This window comes from Odontesthes bonariensis, chromosome 8 (assembly GCF_027942865.1).
Source record: "Odontesthes bonariensis isolate fOdoBon6 chromosome 8, fOdoBon6.hap1, whole genome shotgun sequence".
Lineage (NCBI taxonomy): Eukaryota > Metazoa > Chordata > Actinopteri > Atheriniformes > Atherinopsidae > Odontesthes > Odontesthes bonariensis.
In genome coordinates, this window is record NC_134513.1 from 24,834,983 (window position 1) to 24,856,411 (window position 21,429).

General features: G+C 47.3%; 7 non-coding genes across 7 annotated transcripts; all 7 read left to right on the forward strand.

Annotated features, from left to right (window-relative positions):
• The first annotated feature begins 14,924 nt into the window (after positions 1-14,924).
• Positions 14,925-15,013, forward strand: trnay-gua (transfer RNA tyrosine (anticodon GUA)). The gene is given in 2 exon segments: positions 14,925-14,961; positions 14,978-15,013. It is a non-coding gene; the product is annotated as a tRNA-Tyr (tRNA).
• A 2,491-nt stretch (positions 15,014-17,504) lies between these two features.
• On the forward strand, positions 17,505-17,593 carry trnay-gua (transfer RNA tyrosine (anticodon GUA)). Its single transcript is given in 2 exon segments — positions 17,505-17,541; positions 17,558-17,593. It is a non-coding gene; the product is annotated as a tRNA-Tyr (tRNA).
• Positions 17,594-18,094: 501 nt separating this feature from the next.
• On the forward strand, positions 18,095-18,166 carry trnah-gug (transfer RNA histidin (anticodon GUG)). The gene has a single exon. It is a non-coding gene; the product is annotated as a tRNA-His (tRNA).
• A 717-nt stretch (positions 18,167-18,883) lies between these two features.
• On the forward strand, positions 18,884-18,972 carry trnay-gua (transfer RNA tyrosine (anticodon GUA)). The gene is given in 2 exon segments: positions 18,884-18,920; positions 18,937-18,972. It is a non-coding gene; the product is annotated as a tRNA-Tyr (tRNA).
• Positions 18,973-19,086: 114 nt separating this feature from the next.
• trnar-acg (transfer RNA arginine (anticodon ACG)) lies at positions 19,087-19,159 on the forward strand. Its single transcript has one exon. It is a non-coding gene; the product is annotated as a tRNA-Arg (tRNA).
• A 317-nt stretch (positions 19,160-19,476) lies between these two features.
• Positions 19,477-19,548, forward strand: trnah-gug (transfer RNA histidin (anticodon GUG)). Its single transcript has one exon. It is a non-coding gene; the product is annotated as a tRNA-His (tRNA).
• Positions 19,549-20,265: 717 nt separating this feature from the next.
• trnay-gua (transfer RNA tyrosine (anticodon GUA)) lies at positions 20,266-20,354 on the forward strand. The gene is given in 2 exon segments: positions 20,266-20,302; positions 20,319-20,354. It is a non-coding gene; the product is annotated as a tRNA-Tyr (tRNA).
• Positions 20,355-21,429: the final 1,075 nt, after the last annotated feature.

A 21,429-nucleotide genomic window follows, 5' to 3' on the forward strand; every position in this document is an offset into this window, starting at 1 on the left:
AAAACGTAAAATACGAAAAGAGTGGTAAATGCGCAAATTCTCTTAAATCACTCGTACGGACGATTTAAGAACAAATCTGTGCGTACGAACGGTTCTTGCATGAGGCCCAGTGTGCTTTACAGAGTAAAAGAAGTAAATAAAAACAGTGTGTGAAAACAGCTAAAAAGCACATGATGGGTACATGTAATTTTTTTACTCTAACTTTTGCAGATAATAATGGGATTGGAAGCAAATGAGACCCCTTACATCCTCGTGTTTGTAGATGAAGCCGGCTTCAACCTGGCCAAGGGGCGAAGACGTGGCCGCAACATTATTGGCCACCGGGCCACGGTGGATGTTCCAGGCCAGCGAGGGGGCAATATAACTATGTGTGCTGCCATTTCTGAGAATGGTGTGGCCACTCACATCCCCACTCTGGGCCCATACAACACACAGAAGCTCCTCTTCTTCTTGGACCACCTTTATACTAATTTGGTCCCTGAATATGAGCGAGGTCTTCTTGAGTCTCACCTACCACGCCATGTGATTGTGTGGGACAATGTCAACTTCCATCGTGGTCCACTCATCAGGGCTTGGTTCACTATGCATCCAAGAATGATGATGCTCCCACCTTATTCCCCTTTCCTTAATCCTATTGAGGAGTTTTTCTCTGCTTGGAGGTGGAGAGTGTATGAGCATCATGCTCAAGACCAAAGATTCCTGCTCCATGCAATGGACGCTGCATATTTAGACATTACAGGAGATCAGTGTAGGGGATGTTTGCGGCATGCACAGCGTTTCTTCCCGCGTTGCATTGCAAGGTAAAATATACGTTGCGATGTTGATGAGAATCTGTGGCCAGAGAGACAGCAACGTCTGGACGGCCAGGAGGGTGAGGACAGTGGTCATGAGGGAGGGGGACGACAGCGACCTGTAAAGTGTTGCTATAGTGTTTTCTGTAAGCTGCAGATTTATTTACAGTACTGTAGGCCACATCATTTTGCTTGTTTTTTGTTTGTGTTTATATTACAGTATATGTGTGCTATGTATATTTTTCTTTTCCTTCTACAATACTACGTACTTCACAGTATTTGTGTGAATAAAAATGGTTGGTATGAGTGTATTGTGTGTGCTTTGAGGCTACTCTTACTGTGAAACTTTTTTCCTTCAGTTTTATACACTATTGTATTCTGTTAGGTAGTCCTATGCCATAGTGACAAAACATCTAAACAGTTTGACTTGTAGTGCTCACACAATGCCAAAAGGACAATGCATTTTGGGGCACTGACTATTTGAATGAGAAAGAAACTTCATTTTGACACATGGCTGAACTGTTTAGAGGGAGATATGAGCTTTTGCTGGTGAACCATGGTGTTTTGCTGAACCATTCAGTTTAGTTTAGCAAAAAGTACTAAAGAGTGTTTAAAACGTCCGGTCTGTTTCAAGAAATGAGCCTCAGCAATTGAGAAAGATCTTTGCAATTTGGGTGGCACTGACTCTTTTCATGGGAAAGAAATCAGGTCTGAAGCATGGGTGAACAGTTTTGGGAGAGATATGTGCTTTTGCAGGTTAGCTATGGTGTTGTGCTGAACTATAAGAGTGTTATGCCAAATGATCTTAGAGTTTTGAGAATGTAATTTCTGTTTCAAGAAATGAGCCAAACCAATAGAGAAAAACTGTAATATAGCTAAACAGCTAAAAATAATATCCATCCATCCATCCATCCATTATCTATACCGCTGAATCCGTCGATCGGGTCGCGGGTGGGCTGGAGCCTATCCCAGCAGTCAATGGGCGAGAGGCGGGGTACACCCTGGACAGGCCGCCAGTCCATCGCAGGGCCTAAATAAAATAGTGTTATTATGATGTCACGTTCTGTGACCAAACTATAATGACACATTTAACTTTATAGTATAGTAGTAACCTTTTAATTTAAAATGTCAATAGACAGATAGATAGATAGATAGATAGATAGATAGATAGATAGATAGATAGATAGATAGATAGATAGATAGATAGATAGATAGATAGATAGATAGATAGATAGATAGATAGATAAGTAATTGACTGTAATTATTGTTGGTATAGAAAGCTATGGTTTTGATTTTTTTAATGCTTTCATGTCATACCAATTGTAAACTGTATAAAGTGCATAAATACTTAATTATGTTTGATTCCCCTCTTTTTTTTAAGTATTTTTTTGGGCTTTTTATGCCTTTAATGAGAAGAAAGTTGGAGAGAGACAGGAAGCAGGGGACAGAGAGAGGGGGAAAGACACGCAGGGGGAAAGACGAGACATGAGTAATTGTCATTAATGAGATGATGCTGTAATGTTTCAGATGGAAAAATCGAAGAACACATTTTTATGCTTATTTTGAAGCTGGGATTCATATTGGATTTACTTTACATGAGTGTACATTTGTCATTTCAGTTCACTAAATCCCATTTTGGTGGGTCTTTTTCAGATTCAGTGAAGCCCAACTTGGTAGCCCGGAAAACACCTAGCCCATCTCCATCCTCTGTGAGGACCTCCAGCCCATCTCCGTCCTCTGTGAGGACCCCTATCCCATCTCCGTCCTCTGTGAGGACCTCCAGCCCATCTCCATCCTCTGTGAGGAGCCCTATCCCATCTCCATCCTCTGTGAGGACCCCTAGCATTGCTCCATCTTCCCGGACCCCGGCACACACCTGCGAGACTGTTTCATCTGTGAGTACAGTAGTATGTCTTCATTAAAGTAATGGAGTTCTAGGTCTTCTTTAATGAGACATATTTATGTACATTTCCAAATCTCTTGTGTTGTTTTCAGGGGGAGCCTGGAACGTCACTGTTACAGTCAGCAGCAGCCGGGGATAAATCAATCAATCAATCAATTATACTTTATTAATCCCCGAGGGGAAATTCCAGTTTCGGTCCAGACAGACAACACAGAAAACAAACAGGGAGAGAGAGTGTGACCAGGCATCGCAGCCCGCTGTGCAGGTGCCGCCAGATAAGAAGGAAGGGGAACAACATTGGGTGAGGGGAGGGAAAAAAATCCTACTTCACACTGTACCCTTATTAGGATACGGTCTGAGATCTCAAAAAACCTCAGCACAAAAAAAAAAGCAACATAAACACAAGACAACACCTTAAGCAATGGGACAGTGAAGAGGTGAGGAGTTGCATGTGTTATAATTGAGCATGTATGTGTATGCATGTGTGTTTATTCAATAAGTCTGCACAGAATGTTGGATCAGGCAATTGTCCTTGACAAGTTGGAATATGTCAGCCAGTTCCACAACAAATCTCACAGGAGTGCATTTTGTAAAATGGTAACTTGAGGCATAGAAAATAAATAGATCTGTAAATGTAACTGTAAACTAAATACTTTATAAATCTGAATTTTAGGTATGCCTGTGACATACGTGTCGTCCGCCTGATGCGGGATCGAACTCAGGGCAACAGCTCTGCACGGCTGTTAAAACAGCTGAAAGAAAATCACGGGGAGGAATGGCTGGATAGGTTGGGGCACTATTTTGAAGAGTGCTCTAACTTTGTTAATGGGCCCAGCCTGTTCCCAGTTGTGTGCGAGGAGCCCCCAGAGCCCGCTGACGTCCCCACTGATCACTGGTTGCTGTCTGTGTATGGCAGAGACATCCTGTCACGCATAGACCACATCAAGGCCAGCCTCACATCCACCTTGGGCACCATCTTAAAGTTGGACTCCACCAAAAAGGTGAGTAATAATGTAATGATAATAACAATTATAATTATCATCATCATTATTATTATCAGTGATGCCGGTAACGCGTTACTGTAGTCGGACTACTTTTTTCAGTAACGAGTAGTCTAACGCAACTACTATTTCAAAACTAGTAGTCAGATTGAAGTTACTTATCTAAAACATCGTGCGTTACTATTCTTATGAGTTATATCAGTGTCCGCGATGGGAGCGGGGTTCGCCTGAAGTCACTCGTTATTTTACATCTACCTACCCAGTAAAAGTGATCTGTCCCACTAAAATGTGAAACACCAGCGATATCATTTGTTACATTTTACTCACTTTCCCTAATCATTTTAAATAAATACACCAATCTAAACCGCAGTTTTCATCAGTGCCTGTCACAGACGATAGTTGATAGGTGTAGCTATTTGTGCTAACTTTATAACATATAGCCTACGTTTCAGGCAGTGCTATGGAGAGGGCTAGCTAGCTGTTTATCTTACCTGGTCGCAATTGATGACTCAAAGATGACTTGTTAACATCTTTGTACTGTATTACATCTTCTAGTACCTATATACGATATCTGAATGAGTGTACGGGTGTTTATCTATATGTATACTTCGTCAGTTGTAGCTTTGGGTAATCCAGTAACAGCTGCAGTTGTAGGCGACTAGCATACAAACATTTCTGCAAAGCGACGGGTATGACGATCAATTAGGTTTCTTTAAACTTTTATTGGTCAACGGGTGGATACAGCAAGATAAACGTGACATTTTTCGGTCAAAAACTTGACTGTCATAGACTTGGGCCCATAATTATCAGCAGGTTACGTGATATGACCGTCCGTTTGTCTGCATCGCTCCGAGTGAATGACTGATGGTCACTGAATCACTGGTTTACTTGCCCCACTCCACAGTTTCTCGCATAAATGCAACTAAAAGTCAAGTCATGAATACAGATACGGGTTTTGTTCTGATTTGTTTTGTAAAATCACTCCTTTCTGCTCTAATACGGGACAACTACAGGTTCATTAAGATGTTCAATATAACTTAAAGACATGGTTGGTAATCCTGTTCAGAAACACATTTTGTAATACTGGGTGAAATGGTCCGTCTATCCTGAGAGAAATCTATACAAGATGTATTTAGAAAAAGGGACAAAAATAATCAGACCTCTGTGGCGGCTGCAGGACTGAGAAAAAGCTGACCAATCCGAGATCAGCGGGACGCTGATCTCGGATTGGTCGCCTACAAAAAACCAATCAGATGCCTCTGCTTTCTGCCTACGCCCCCCTCTGTCGGCTCCCTGCTCCATGTGCGCACGAGGTTCTACCGGCTTTGGATGAAGCACTGACGGAATGGGGAGGGGGGGTGGAGCTTAGAGGAGGGGACATTTTCGAATCTTGCTAGCTCTCTTGCTAGCTCTCTAGGATTACCTACCATAGCATTAAGTGTTACTGTAATTCATATGGATAGATGCAATCAGAGTTAAATGCATGGAGTCAAGAATGTCTATTGTATTTTGTTTTTTAAAGAAGTGTTTATGTTAAATTGAGTCAAGAAACGCTACTTTATTCTTTATAAGAAGTATTTAAGTTAGATTTGATAAAGTAAAAAAAAAGCATTTAATTTGTAATAAGTATTTCAGTTAAATGAAGTGAAGAAAGAGTATTTAGATTTTTTTATACTGTTTTTGTTTAATAAAACCACTTCTTGCTGCTCTAATGTTAGACAACTACAGATTCAATGGGATGTTCAAAATAGGCCTGCATGTTCATTCATTTACATAGGCCTAAGTGCCGTTAGATTCCGAGTATGTTATTTTATTGTTATAAGTATTTATGCTAAATGAAGTGAATTTTATTTAGTAACTTAACTAAGTTACTTTTTAAAGAAGTAGTCAGTAGTCAGTACCATACCATACCAACTTTATTTATAAAGCACTTTATACACCCACAGGACCAAAGTGCTATACACAATCATAAAATACAATACAATCATAAAATAGAAGGGTCAAATATAAAAGCAGTACTAAAGTAATTAAGATGTAAATGTATTGTCCAAACCTTGGTGTTATTTTGGTGTCCCATTGACCTTTGTTTGTTTGACAATTTCTGGGGTTCGGTGTGATGATCACTGACTCGTGTTAAACAGTCGAGGAGTCGAAAATAAAGTTGATTGTGGTTTATTAACAGAAATAATATAAATTACACACTTTAAGGGTTCAAGTGGCTTTGTAAGTTTCTCATGTTCTGGATTCCAATGTACATTCATTTCTCCTCTCTTTGCCACGGTCTTTGATGGTGTGCGCATCACCGAACCCTCCTATTGGCATCCGGATGGCACACCTATATACCTTCCGGCATATTTCCCCCTTTGCCTGTAGAGGGCGTACTCATTCATTCACACTCACTCAATTACTCACTCTAACTCATACATACTCAAGACAGGAATTATATTAGATGTAGAGAAACAAATGAAGTTCTGAATGTAAAAAAATGGAATTTGTAAATGATAATATTTAAAGGGATACAAGGTAGTTTAGCGGCAGTATAGCGATCTCTATTGGTCAAACTGAAATTCTACACTGTCGTAAAAATGCCCACCTGTACACACCCACTAACTAACCATCGTGGCGAATGCTGCCGTTGTGTTATTTAGTCAGTGCAGTTAGGTCATCTGATTTATAAGTGTAGACTGCCCACGTAAGATACTATAATCAGAGATTTTCTGTAGAGAGAACTCAAGATAATATGCTATAATCCTGTTGCTGGAGGAAGTGGCCGGGGACAGCTCGTCTGGGTTTCTCTGCTCAGGCTGCTGCCCCCGCGACCCGATCCCCGGACAAGCGGCACATAATGGATGTATGGATGTATGGATGGACTGTTGCTGATCTTGAATGGGATTCTTCCCTCATCATGGTGTATTCGTGGAGTGATTCCTTTGTATTAGCAGACACTTACAAAAGTTACATCTTAGACAGATGCGCGCAGGCACTACCAACATACACGCCGCAATAAACGCAGACTAGCTCTACACTATTCCGATTACAATCACAAATTAATCAATTTTCATTTGTAGATAACAATTCTTGTTCGGATCAAAACGCTATTCTTATTCTAATCAGGTCAGTCCGTGTATTTCTGAAGCTAGGCTACGTCTCGAACTCAGGAGGAATTAAAGCACCGTCATCACCTGTCTCTTTGCGATCTAAAACACAGGTCACTATGGTAGATGAACAAGATCACGCTTGGAGAAATTTCACGAAGATGGGAAGTGCCAACATCGAACGTTTCATTTTCAGTCTGTGAAAGGCAGAATATGAAACGCTTGGTGTTAGCTCTTCAACGCAAGCGAACACATAGCCTACAACTACAGCTAGCATACAGTACCTAGCTAAGTGCCGTAAACACAAACGACTCTTCTCGCGCATCACGACACTTCAGAAGCGGGTCGCTCCTGCCGAAGTTACATATGGGATTTTCAGCATACAGACCCCTGTTGGGAGCGAGACAGGCTTCATTCGCTTACCATTGACTTGTTTAACCTTTGTTAAACTCCTGAAGGCTATAATTTTAGGTGAAAATGCTACCTAGTGCTCCTTTAAAGACAATAAATGATAAACATAAACTATTCAAATGGCTCCTACAGTAAACACAATAAAACAAAGTCAAACATCTCAGATTGTGCCAAAAGCCAAAGAAAAAAGATGGGTCTTAAGTTGGGATTTAAAAACAACAAGTGAAGAGGCCTGTCTTATGTCCAAAGGAAGGTCATTCCATAGCTTGGGAGCTGCCACAGAAAAAGCACGGTCCCCTCTGAGCTTGCGCTTTGTCTTTGGGACCCTGAGAAACAACTGGTCAGCTGACCTGAGGGAGCGGGAGGGTGTGTAAGGATGTAACGGCTCAGACAGGTAGGGAGGGGCAAGGCCATTAAGAGCTTTAAAAGCAAATAAAAGGCTTTTAAAATGAATCCTAAAATATACTGGCAACCAGTGAAAAGAAACTAAAACAGGGGAAATATGGTCAAATTTTCGTGTACCTGTTAAAAGTCGTGCAGCAGCATTTTGAACCCTCTGAAGCTGGGAAATGCATGAATCACTAGCCCCTTTCACACTGCCGAATAACCCGCTTTTAATCCGTGAATTTAACGTGGCCGCTGTTGCGTTCACACTGCCGACCCGGGCTGCCGCGTCAACTCGACTCGCCTTTCGACCCGCGTCGGACCCTAGTCTTTTTGCCGAGCCGAGTTTGGTGTGAACGCAATCGACGCGCTCTCTGGGAAGAATGGGTTTAACTTTGGCTAGCTGCCTTAAGTGAAAAAAGCTGGATTTTACAACAGCTCTAATGTGAGCTTCCAGCTTAAAGGACAAGACCGTTTTTTTTACATTGAGCCCTTGATTTCACATTATAACATGATGTTCTACTCACCCCTGCTTGTTGTTGAACATTTGGAGCTGTTCCGAAGATATTCGAGAGGCGTCTGGCTGCTCTCTTGAGATATTCGGCCATGAAACGGTTTCCTATGGGCAACTTTAAACAGGCACAAACTATGCTGTTTATAATTTATTAATTACTGTACACTAGCACTGATAACGTGGAGGTGCGTCGCTTACTTAAAAAAATCCGGGTTACTGTAATTTTGAATTTTAGCCGAATGAATAAATAGGCAGCAGGTCTGTGGGCTGTCTGTGGTAGTAGCACGACGAGGACGTCAGTACCCACTTTACGACAAAAAAATCAAAATTGCAGTAACCCGGATTTTTTTAAGTAAGCGACGCACCTCCACGTTATCAGAAAACGAAAAAGAGTTGAGTACTTTCTGCCGTAGGAGGACTCGGGGAGAGGAAGCAACTCTTGTACAACTAGAACGGCTGCTGGAGGAGCTAAGGGGTCCAAAAGGGAGAGACCTGATGGGTGTTCCTCTGCTGGATGAAGTGAGGATGGATCACATCTGGCGTGTGCAAAAACGGCACATAAAATGCATCCAGGATGTTCCAGGGATTCCGTTGTACACTGAAGTAGGCAGCATGAACAAGAGTGGCATCAACCTCAGCAGCTGCCGCTGTGCCAGAGGATCAACATCGCTCGAGTCATTTCACTGCCATTTGAACAGCTTTATTCCTGGTAAGTCCCTCTCTACATGATTACACCTCTTAGCTGGATTTGATATCAAAACTGGATCAACAAGCAATTTTTCTAAGGCATAAATGAGTTTTTTTGTTTTTTTGCTTGTTTTTTTCAGGAACCAGTGCAAATCTGCTGAATTTCCAGCTCTACCTCCTGGAAGGCCTTAACAGGTGGAATCAGGATCGGGGCGCTGCAGCAGTGAGCGGCAAGCCGTCGTGTCTTCTCACATGTGCTGGAGACACGACACGATGCATCAACAACAGCCTGAAGGTGCTCGGCCGAGAATACGTCCCCAACTTCACACCTCCAGCAAAATACACAGGTATTTCAAAATGATATCTGTGAAGGTAAAACAACTGTTTAGTTAAACTATTGTATGACTGAGTCACTAATATGTATGAAGCGTAAAGAAGTGTTTTACTATCTGTGTGTGTGTTTGTTATGTTTCCGTAGGTGAGCTGCTGGGTGTTGACTACCTGTTAAGTCAAACGGGCGAGCCTCTGAAAGCACAGCCTGACTCGGAAGAGACTGACGGGCTTCTGGGAGATGTGGCCGCGAGTGAAGGAGAGGAAGATGAAGGCTTCATGATGAAGATGCTCTGGACTTACTGGTGTCAGGACTTCAAGGTGAGACGCTTTCCTCTGCAACCTCACAGCTCCAAGCCTCCACCCAGCCTGCTGCCTCCACCCAGCCTGCTGCCTCCACCCAGCCTGCTCCCTCTACCCAGCCTGCTCCCTCTACCCTGCCTGCTCCCTCCACCCAGCCTGCTGCCTCCACCCAGCCTGCTTTCTCTACCCAGCCTGCTCCCTCTACCCTGCCTGCTCCCTCCACCCAGCCTGCTGCCTCCACCCAGCCTGCTTTCTCTACCCAACCTGCTCCCTCCACCCAACCTGCTGCCTCCACCCAACCTGCTCTCTCCACCCAGCCTGCTCTCTCCACCCAACCTGCTCCCTCCACCCAGCCTGCTTTCTCCACCCAGCCTACTCCCTCCACCCAGCCTGCTTTCTCCACCCAGCCTGCTTTCTCCACCCAGCCTACTCCCTCCACCCAGCCTGCTCCCTCCACCCAGCCTGCTTTCTCCACCCAGCCTGCTTTCTCCACCCAGCCTGCTCCCTCCACCCAGCCTGCTTTCTCCACCCAACCTGCTCCCTCCACCCAGCCTGGTCCCTCCACCCAGCCTGCTCCCTCCACCCAACCTGCTCCCTCCACCCAGCCTGCTCCCTCCACCCAGCCTGCTTTCTCCACCCAGCCTGCTCCTTCCACCCAGCCTGCTTTCTCCACCCAACCTGCTCCCTCCACCCAGCCTGCTCCCTCCACCCAACCTGCTCCCTCCACCCAACCTCCTCCCTCCACCCAGCCTACTCCCTCCACCCAGCCTGCTCCCTCCACCCAACCTGCTCCTTCCACCCAGCCTGCTCCCTCCACCCAACCTGCTCCCTCCACCCAGCCTGCTTTCTCCACCCAGCCTGCTTTCTCCACCCAGCCTGCTCCCTCCACCCAGCCTGCTCCCTCCACCCAGCCTGCTTTCTCCACCCAGCCTGCTCCCTCCACCCAGCCTGCTTTCTCCACCCAGCCTGCTCCCTCCACCCAGCCTGCTTTCTCCACCCAACCTGCACCCTCCACCCAACCTGCTCCCTCCACCCAGCCTGCTTTCTCCACCCAGCCTGCTTTCTCCACCCAACCTGCTCCCTCCACCCAGCCTACTCCCTCCACCCAGCCTGCTTTCTCCACCCAGCCTGCTTTCTCCACCCAACCTGCTCCCTCCACCCAGCCTGCTTTCTCCACCCAGCCTGCTCCCTCCACCAAGCCTGCTTTCTCCACCCATTCTGCTCCCTCCACCCAGCCTGCTCCCTCCACCCAACCTACTTTTTCCACCCAGTCTGCTTTCTCCACCCAGCCTGCTTTCTCCACCCAGCCTACTCCCTCCACCCAGCCTACTCCCTCCACTCAGCCTGCTTTCTCCACCCAGCCTGCTTTCTCCACCCAGCCTGCTTTCTCCACCCAGCCTTCTCCCTCCACCCAGCCTGCTCCCTCCACCCAGCCTGCTTTCTCCACCCAGCCTGCTCCCTCCACCCAGCCTGCTTTCTCCACCCAACCTGCTCCCTCCACCCAGCCTGCTCCCTCCACCCAACCTGCTCCCTCCACCCAGCCTGCTTTCTCCACCCAGCCTGCTCCCTCCACCCAGCCTGCTTTCTCCACCCAGCCTGCTCCCTCCACCCAGCCTGCTTTCTCCACCCAACCTGCTCCCTCCACCCAGCCTGCTCCCTCCACCCAACCTGCTCCCTCCACCCAGCCTGCTTTCTCCACCCAGCCTGCTTTCTCCACCCAACCTGCTCCCTCCACCCAGCCTGCTCCCTCCACCCAGCCTGCTTTCTCCACCCATTCTGCTCCCTCCACCCAGCCTGCTCCCTCCACCCAACCTACTTTCTCCACCCAGTCTGCTTTCTCCACCCAGCCTGCTCCCTCCACCCAGCCTGCTCCCTCCACCCAGCCTGCTTTCTCCACCCAACCTGCTCCCTCCACCCAGCCTTCTCCCTCCACCCAGCCTGCTCCCTCCACCCAGCCTGCTTTCTCCACCCAGCCTGCTCCCTCCACCCAGCCTGCTTTCTCCACCCAACATGCTCCCTCCACCCAGCCTGGTCCCTCCACTCAGCCTGCTCCCTCCACCCAACCTCCTCCCTCCACCCAGCCTGCTCCCTCCACCCAGCCTGCTTTCTCCACCCAACCTGCTCCCTCCACCCAGCCTGCTCCCTCCACCCAACCTGCTCCCTCCACCCAGCCTGCTTTCTCCACCCAGCCTGCTCCCTCCACCCAGCCTGCTCCACCCAACCTGCTCCCTCCACCCAGCCTGCTTTCTCCACCCAGCCTGCTCCCTCCACCCAGCCTGCTTTCTCCACCCAGCCTGCTCCCTCCACCCAGCCTGCTTTCTCCACCCAGCCTGCTCCCTCCACCCAACCTGCTCCCTCCACCCAACCTGCTCCCTCCACCCAGCCTGCTTTCTCCACCCAGCCTGCTTTCTCCACCCAGCCTGCTCCCTCCACCCAGCCTGCTTTCTCCACCCAGCCTGCTCCCTCCACCCAGCCTGCTTTCTCCACCCAGCCTGCTCCCTCCACCCAACCTCCTCCCTCCACCCAGCCTACTCCCTCCACCCAGCCTGCTTTCTCCACCCAACCTGCTCCCTCCACCCAGCCTGCTCCCTCCACCCAACCTGCTCCCTCCACCCAACCTCCTCCCTCCACCCAGCCTACTCCCTCCACCCAGCCTGCTCCCTCAACCCAACCTGCTCCCTCCACCCAGCCTGCTCCCTCCACCCAACCTGCTCCCTCCACCCAGCCTGCTTTCTCCACGCAACCTGCTCCCTCCACCCAGCCTGCTCCCTCCACCCAGCCTGCTTTCTCCACCCAGCCTGCTGCCTCCACCAAGCCTGCTTTCTCCACCCATTCTGCTCCCTCCACCCAGCCTGCTCCCTCCACCAAGCCTGCTTTCTCCACCCATTCTGCTCCCTCCACCCAGCCTGCTCCCTCCACCCAACCTACTTTCTCCACCCAGCCTGCTCCCTCCACCCAACCTGCTCCCTCCACCCAGCCTGCTTTCTCCACCCAGCCTGCTTTCTCCACCCAGCCTGCTCCCTCCACCCAGCCTGCTTTCTCCACCCAGCCTGCTCCCTCCACCCAGCCTGCTTTCTCCACCCAGCCTGCTCCCTCCACCCAGCCTGCTTTCTCCACCCAGCCTGCTCCCTCCACCCAACCTGCTCCCTCCACCCAACCTCCTCCCTCCACCCAGCCTACTCCCTCCACCCAGCCTGCTTTCTCCACCCAACCTGCTCCCTCCACCCAGCCTGCTCCCTCCACCCAACCTGCTCCCTCCACCCAACCTCCTCCCTCCACCCAGCCTACTCCCTCCACCCAGCCTGCTCCCTCAACCCAACCTGCTCCCTCCACCCAGCCTGCTCCCTCCACCCAGCCTGCTGCCTCCACCAAGCCTGCTTTCTCCACCAAGCCTGCTTTCTCCACCCATTCTGCTCCCTCCACCCAGCCTGCTCCCTCCACCCAGCCTGCTCCCTCCACCAAGCCTGCTTTCTCCACCCATTCTGCTCCCTCCACCCAGCCTGCTCCCTCCACCCAGCCTGCTCCCTCCACCCAACCTACTTTCTCCACCCAGCCTGCTTTCTCCACCCAGCCTGCTTTCTCCACCCAGTCTGCTTTCTCCACCCAGCCTGCTCCCTCCACCCAGCCTGCCATAGCTGGCCGTATGTCTGAGGTGTGAAATGTATAGTAAACTGTAGAATAGTAGATAGATAAAAGAAAACTTGAACAAAATGTCCTTTAACTAATATCTGTTCTGTTGGTTGTGTTGTCTTAGGGTTTAGATGAGGCAGGCGTACCAGGCCTGGACAAAGTGGACAGCTTGGCTGAGTATCTGGTGGAGCTGAGGAACAAAACCTCTCTGACGCTGAGCAACCAGGAGGTCAGTAACGTGTTGTTGCTTGCTGCATACATGCACTATGCACACTCCTCAGCTCACTGGAACATTGCTGTGTCCTCATGTACAGTTGTGTTATTTCCCTGTGTAGGTGAGCAGCATTGTTGCTCTGTGGCAGAGCCTGCTGGACTTTGACAAGCAGAGGGTGGTATTTGCTGCAAGGCACCAAGACAAGCTGAACACTGGGAGGTTTAGTTCCCCCAAAAGGAAGCAGGAATTTACCCCTGGGGTGGAAAGTGTGAAGCGTCATGCCTTAACAACCACAGCCCCATCTGCCCAATGGCCAGACTGCTGCCGCCTAGTGGAGACCATCTTTGTTCGCCTCTGCAGGATCCATCGTAGTCCAAAAAAAAGAGGGACAGGCACATTCTCAATATGGGATCTGATCCTTCAGGACTACAGAAAGATCAGGCAGCTCATTTTAGCAAACGGAGCTATCATGCAGCAGACTACCTTGCAGCTGGTGGATGTGAGCTACACCACCCTGGTTCAGTGGCATAATCAAAGGGTGAAAAGGCAGGAAACGGCTGTGGTGCAACAAGGGCTAAACCTTCCTAGCCGGTTTTCTGTAGCTGCTGACCCACTTCTCCCCGCCAATATACGTCCCCATTATGCCATACCACATTCAGAACCAACACATATTTACAGTTTACCCCCTAACACTGTGGGACAGGCCAAATTAAAAAGAAAGCTGCAATTTACAGATGATACAAATCCACCAGGACAGCAGCAGCTTCTCCCTGCTCCACCCAAAAGGCCTCAGGTAATGACAATTGCTCCAGTGGCCTCACAGGTTCGTGTTATCCCCACTACTCTACAGACACAGAGTTTTTGAACGTTCTCTGCCACTCCTCCACATGCTCCTGCTCTGGCTCCTGCTCTGGCTCCTGCTCTGGCTCCTGCTCTGGCTCCTGTTTTGGTCCCTCCTCTGGCCCCTGCTCCGGCTCCCATAGCAGGCTCCACTCACCCTAATAGAGCACCCCGAAAACTGACCCGCAAAGTTTTGCACAACACGTGCAAAAAATGCGGGCAGTTCAGAATGGCTGAAACAGGACACAGCCAATATAGAGGGCAACTTTACTGTCCCTCTGGTGGAACTCTAACTAAAGAGCAGTGGCTGGAAGAAATTAAAAAGAAGACACAAGTGTACTCATTTATACTTTTTGAGCATTTACAAACTTTTTTTGTTGTATATACTTTATATTGTGGTACAGTCTTTCCACCTCCGTTGGCATTACTAGGCGCTTCGAACAAATGCACCACCATTTGTCGGCGGTCACCCTGTGTCTCACAGCTGCAGCTGTGGCTCCAACTTTAGCTGGGACCACTTATCTGTCCCTCCTCTCTCTCTCTGCCCGTTCTAAATCCATCTGGGGAAGTTCGGCATCTGTATATTCTGGTTAATAAAGATATCCCTTTAGCTCTATGGTAAAAGGGATGTCTTCATCATCAGTGTCGTAGTCAGACATGATTACGTTAACTTTCCGAGCAGTAAACACCGTGAAACAGGCGCAGCTGTCGCCAGGCGGCAGCGCGCATTGATACTGCAACCTAGTGCCAAGCGAACTATCCCTTTAAGCCTGGTTACATGCATTCATACAGGATTCATGAAAAGGATGTTGGCTTTGCTCCCTTCGATAGCTCAGTTGGTAGAGCGGAGGACTGTAGGTGCCCAACAACAGTTATCCTTAGGTAGCTGGTTCAATTCCGGCTCGAAGGATGTGCCAAGCTTTTGAGCACAGAGGCTCTTTTGGCCAACTCCGTCAATCCTTTCAAAGCTTTTGGAATATGCTATTTTACGAAAGACTGTACCACTCTCTATTGGATTTGCTAAGGACTAGTGGAGCAATGAATAACGCGTCTGACTACGGAGCAGAAGATTCTAGGTTCAACTCTTGGCTAGCTCGTCACGCCGTTTTTAGTCTCTCACTTCTCCCACTGCTATAGAACAGGATCGCTTTAAACCTTCTACTCCCTGGGTATCCCAGCTCACTTACGCCCCAAAGATACCTCACAGTGTGTTGTCCTGCAACACATGTGGCTGACCCAACACCTTAAGGAAAGCTCGTCTTCCTCTTTATCTCTGCTGTCAATGATCCCACCCAGAACCCCACCTCCCGACCGAAATTGTTTGCATCGCTGAAAAAAGATCCCACTTTCAACTTGGATTTCTTATACTTTTTAAATAAATAATTTTGTCTACAGGCCTCTGTCCCGTATCAAAGGTCTGAAAGAATCACACAGCACAAATGCAGACGGTCTGCCCATTTAAAGAGCATAAAAGGGGTCAAAGTATCAAACAGGCCCCAATGAGAAATAGTGCCTTTTTAATGAGTCACCAAGGCCACATATGTTCTGTGTTTTTCAGCTCTTCTAAAGGGAGGGTTTTCACACACCGCCACACCCAAAGTATAAACATCCTAACAACAGAAGATGAAAATCGTGTGCCAAATGAATGGATGGATAGACCTGACAAAAAAAGAACCAAACAAAAAGGCTGCACTTTTGCGCTGGACAATGTGAGGGTATATTGAGGATCAACATCTGTGTTGGACGATGTGGAGACTTTCCCAGATAGATGCCAGATATGTTTCTGTAACGACTAAATGCATGATAGAAACTGAGGCTGATTTGATCTGAAACGGATCTGAAACTGATGGTTTCTCATCACTTTTTGTGTTTATTTAACTGATAAACAGGCCAAAGCCCCTGGCTCCCTTCCATAACTCATTTGGTACAGCAGAGAACTGCAGGTGTCCCATGATACGCATCTTAAGCCTGGTTACATGCATTCATACAGGATTCATGAAAAGGATGTCAGCTTTGCTCCCTTCGATAGCTCAGTTGGTAGAGCGGAGGACTGTAGGTGCCCAACAACAGTTATCCTTAGGTGGCAGGTTCAATTCTGGCTCGAAGGATGTGCCAAGCTTTTGTATACAGAGGCTCTTTTGGCCAACTCCGTAAATCCTTTCAAAGCTTTTGGAACATGCTGTTTTACGAAAGACTGTTCCACTCTCTATCAGATTTGCTAAGGGCTAGTGGGGCAATGGATAACGTGTCTGACTACGGATCAGAAGATTCTAGGTTCAACTCCTGGCTAGCTCGGCACACTGGTTTTAGTTTCTCACTTCTCCCACTGCTTTAGAACAGGATCGCTTTAAACCTTCTACTCCCTGGGTATCCCAGCTCACTTACGCCCCAAAGATACCTCACAGTGTGTCGTCTTGCAACACATGTGGCTGACCCCACACCGTAAGGAAAGCTCGTCTTCCTCTTTATCTCTGCTGTCAATGATTTTGCTACAAACACAAAAAAAAAACCATGCCTGCCAGCCACATGCAGCAGAGCTACATATGCTATCCTTGGGATACGAAGGTGTTTCGGATCACATCAAAGCCACACACGACAAAAACCCACAACCTGCCGTGATCGTATAGTGGTTAGTACTCTGCGTTGTGGTCGCAGCAACCCCGGTTCGAATCGGGGTCACGGCAACCCCCCGACCCAAATTGTTTGCATCGCTGAAAAAAGATCCCACTTTCAACTTACATTTCTTAAACTTTAAAAAAAATAATTTTGTCTACAGGCCTCTGTCCCGTATCAAAGGTCTGAAAGAATCAAACAGCACAAATGCAGAAGGTCTGCCCATTTAAAGAGCATAAAAGGGGTCAAAGTATCAAACAGGCCCCAATGAGAAATAGTGCCTTTTTAATGAGTCGCCAAGGCCGCATATGTTCTGTGTTTTTTAGCTCTTCTAAAGGGAGGGTTTTCACACACCGCCACACCCAAAGTATAAACATCCTAACAACAGAAGATGAAAATCGTGTGCCAAATGAATGGATGGATAGACCTGACAAAAAAAGAACCAAAACAAAAAGGCTGGACTTTTGCGCTGGACAATGTGAGGGTATATTGAGGATCAACATCTGTGTTGGACGATGTGGAGACTTTCCCAGATAGATGCCAGATATGTTTTTGTAACGACTAAATACATGATAGAAACTGAGGCTGATTTGATCTGAAACGCATCTGAAACTGATGGTTTCTCATCACTTTTTGTGTTTATTAAACTGATAAACAGGCCCAAGCCCCTGGCTCCCTTCCAGAACTCATTTGGTACAGCAGATAACGGCAGGTGTCCCATGATACGCATCTTAAGCCTGGTTACATGCATTCATACAGGATTCATGAAAAGGATGTTGGCTTTGCTCCCTTCGATAGCTCAGTTGGTAGAGCGGAGGACTGTAGGTGCCCAACAACAGTTATCCTTAGGTCGCTGGTTCAATTCCGGCTCGAAGGATGTGCAAAGCTTTTGTATACAGAGGCTCTTTTGGCCAACTCCGTCAATCAGTTCAAAGCTTTTGGAATATGCTGTTTACGAAAGACTGTTCCACTCTCTATCCAAATTGCTAAGGGCTAGTGGGGCAATGGATAACGCGTCTGACTACGGATCAGAAGATTCTAGGTTCAACTCCTGGCTAGCTCGGCACGCTGGTTTTAGTCTCTCACTTCTCCCACTGCTATAGAACAGGATCGCTTTAAACCTTCTACTCCCTGGGTATCCCAGCTCACTTACGCCCCAAAGATACCTCACAGTGTGTCGTCTTGCAACACATGTGGCTGACCCCACACTTTAAGGAAAGCTCGTCTTCCTCTTTATCTCTGCTGTCAATGATTTTGCTCCAAACACAAAAAAAAACATGCCTGCCAGCCACATGCCGCAGAGCTACATATGCTATCCTTGGGATACGAAGGTGTTTCGGATCACATCAAAGCCACACACGACAAAAACCCACAACCGGCCGTGATCGTATAGTGGTTAGTACTCTGCGTTGTGGTCGCAGCAACCCCGGTTCGAATCCGGGTCACGGCAACCCCCCGACCCAAATTGTTTGCATCGCTGAAAAAAGATCCCACTTTCAACTTACATTTCTTAAACTTTAAAAAAAATAATTTTGTCTACAGGCCTCTGTCCCGTATCAAAGGTCTGAAAGAATCAAACAGCACAAATGCAGAAGGTCTGCCCATTTAAAGAGCATAAAAGGGGTCAAAGTATCAAACAGGCCCCAATGAGAAATAGTGCCTTTTTAATGAGTCGCCAAGGCCGCATATGTTCTGTGTTTTTTAGCTCTTCTAAAGGGAGGGTTTTCACACACCGCCACACCCAAAGTATAAACATCCTAACAACAGAAGATGAAAATCGTGTGCCAAATGAATGGATGGATAGACCTGACAAAAAAAGAACCAAAACAAAAAGGCTGGACTTTTGCGCTGGACAATGTGAGGGTATATTGAGGATCAACATCTGTGTTGGATGATGTGGAGACTTTCCCAGATAGATGGCAGATATGTTTTTGTAACGACTAAATGCATGATAGAAACTGAGGCTGATTTGATCTGAAACGCATCTGAAACTGATGGTTTCTCATCACTTTTTGTGTTTATTAAACTGATAAACAGGCCCAAGCCCCTGGCTCCCTTCCAGAACTCATTTGGTACAGCAGAGAACGGCAGGTGTCCCATGATACGCATCTTAAGCCTGGTTACATGCATTCATACAGGATTCATGAAAAGGATGTTGGCTTTGCTCCCTTCGATAGCTCAGTTGGTAGAGCGGAGGACTGTAGGTGCCCAACAACAGTTATTCTTAGGTCGCTGGTTCAATTCCGGCTCGAAGGATGTGCCAAGCTTTTGTATACAGAGGCTCTTTTGGCCAACTCCGTAAATCCTTTCAAAGCTTTTGGAACATGCTGTTTTACGAAAGACTGTTCCACTCTCTATCAGATTTGCTAAGGGCTAGTGGCGCAATGGATAACGCGTCTGACTACGGATCAGAAGATTCTAGGTTCAACTCCTGGCTAGCTCGGCACACTGGTTTTAGTCTCTCACTTCTCCCACTGCTTTAGAACAGGATCGCTTTAAACCTTCTACTCCCTGGGTATCCTAGCTCACTTACGCCCCAAAGATACCTCACAGTGTGTCGTCTTGCAACACATGTGGCTGACCCCACACTTTAAGGAAAGCTCGTCTTCCTCTTTATCTCTGCTGTCAATGATTTTGCTACAAACACAAAAAAAAAACCATGCCTGCCAGCCACATGCCGCAGAGCTACATATGCTATCCTTGGGATACGAAGGTGTTTCGGATCACATCAAAGCCACACACGACAAAAACCCACAACCTGCCGTGATCGTATAGTGGTTAGTACTCTGCGTTGTGGTCGCAGCAACCCCGGTTTGAATCCGGGTCACGGCAACCCCCTGACCCAAATTGTTTGCATCGCTGAAAAAAGATCCCACTTTCAACTTACATTTCTTAAACTTTAAAAAAAATAATTTTGTCTACAGGCCTCTGTCCCGTATCAAAGGTCTGAAAGAATCAAACAGCACAAATGCAGAAGGTCTGCCCATTTAAAGAGCATAAAAGGGGTCAAAGTATCAAACAGGCCCCAATGAGAAATAGTGCCTTTTTAATGAGTCGCCAAGGCCGCATATGTTCTGTGTTTTTTAGCTCTTCTAAAGGGAGGGTTTTCACACACCGCCACACCCAAAGTATAAACATCCTAACAACAGAAGATGAAAATCGTGTGCCAAATGAATGGATGGATAGACCTGACAAAAAAAGAACCAAAACAAAAAGGCTGGACTTTTGCGCTGGACAATGTGAGGGTATATTGAGGATCAACATCTGTGTTGGATGATGTGGAGACTTTCCCAGATAGATGGCAGATATGTTTTTGTAACGACTAAATGCATGATAGAAACTGAGGCTGATTTGATCTGAAACGCATCTGAAACTGATGGTTTCTCATCACTTTTTGTGTTTATTTAACTGATAAACAGGCCCAAGCCCCTGGCTCCCTTCCAGAACTCATTTGGTACAGCAGATAACGGCAGGTGTCCCATGATACGCATCTTAAGCCTGGTTACATGCATTCATACAGGATTCATGAAAAGGATGTTGGCTTTGCTCCCTTCGATAGCTCAGTTGGAAGAGCGGAGGACTGTAGGTGCCCAACAACAGTTATCCTTAGGTCGCTGGTTCAATTCCGGCTCGAAGGATGTGCAAAGCTTTTGTATACAGAGGCTCTTTTGGCCAACTCCGTCAATCAGTTCAAAGCTTTTGGAATATGCTGTTTTACGAAAGACTGTTCCACTCTCTATCTAAATTGCTAAGGGCTAGTGGCGCAATGGATAAAGCGTCTGACTACGGATCAGAAGATTCTAGGTTCAACTCCTGGCTAGCTCGGCACGCTGGTTTTAGTCTCTCACTTCTCCCACTGCTATAGAACAGGATCGCTTTAAACCTTCTACTCCCTGGGTATCCCAGCTCACTTACGCCCCAAAGATACCTCACAGTGTGTCGTCTTGCAACACATGTGGCTGACCCCACACTTTAAGGAAAGCTCGTCTTCCTCTTTATCTCTGCTGTCAATGATTTTGCTCCAAACACAAAAAAAAACATGCCTGCCAGCCACATGCCGCAGAGCTACATATGCTATCCTTGGGATACGAAGGTGTTTCGGATCACATCAAAGCCACACACGACAAAAACCCACAACCGGCCGTGATCGTATAGTGGTTAGTACTCTGCGTTGTGGTCGCAGCAACCCCGATTCGAATCCGGGTCACGGCAACCCCCCGACCCAAATTGTTTGCATCGCTGAAAAAAGATCCCACTTTCAACATACATTTCTTAAACTTTAAAAAAAATAATTTTGTCTACAGGCCTCTGTCCCGTATCAAAGGTCTGAAAGAATCAAACAGCACAAATGCAGAAGGTCTGCCCATTTAAAGAGCATAAAAGGGGTCAAAGTATCAAACAGGCCCCAATGAGAAATAGTGCCTTTTTAATGAGTCGCCAAGGCCGCATATGTTCTGTGTTTTTTAGCTCTTCTAAAGGGAGGGTTTTCACACACCGCCACACCCAAAGTATAAACATCCTAACAACAGAAGATGAAAATCGTGTGCCAAATGAATGGATGGATAGACCTGACAAAAAAAGAACCAAAACAAAAAGGCTGGACTTTTGCGCTGGACAATGTGAGGGTATATTGAGGATCAACATCTGTGTTGGATGATGTGGAGACTTTCCCAGATAGATGGCAGATATGTTTTTGTAACGACTAAATGCATG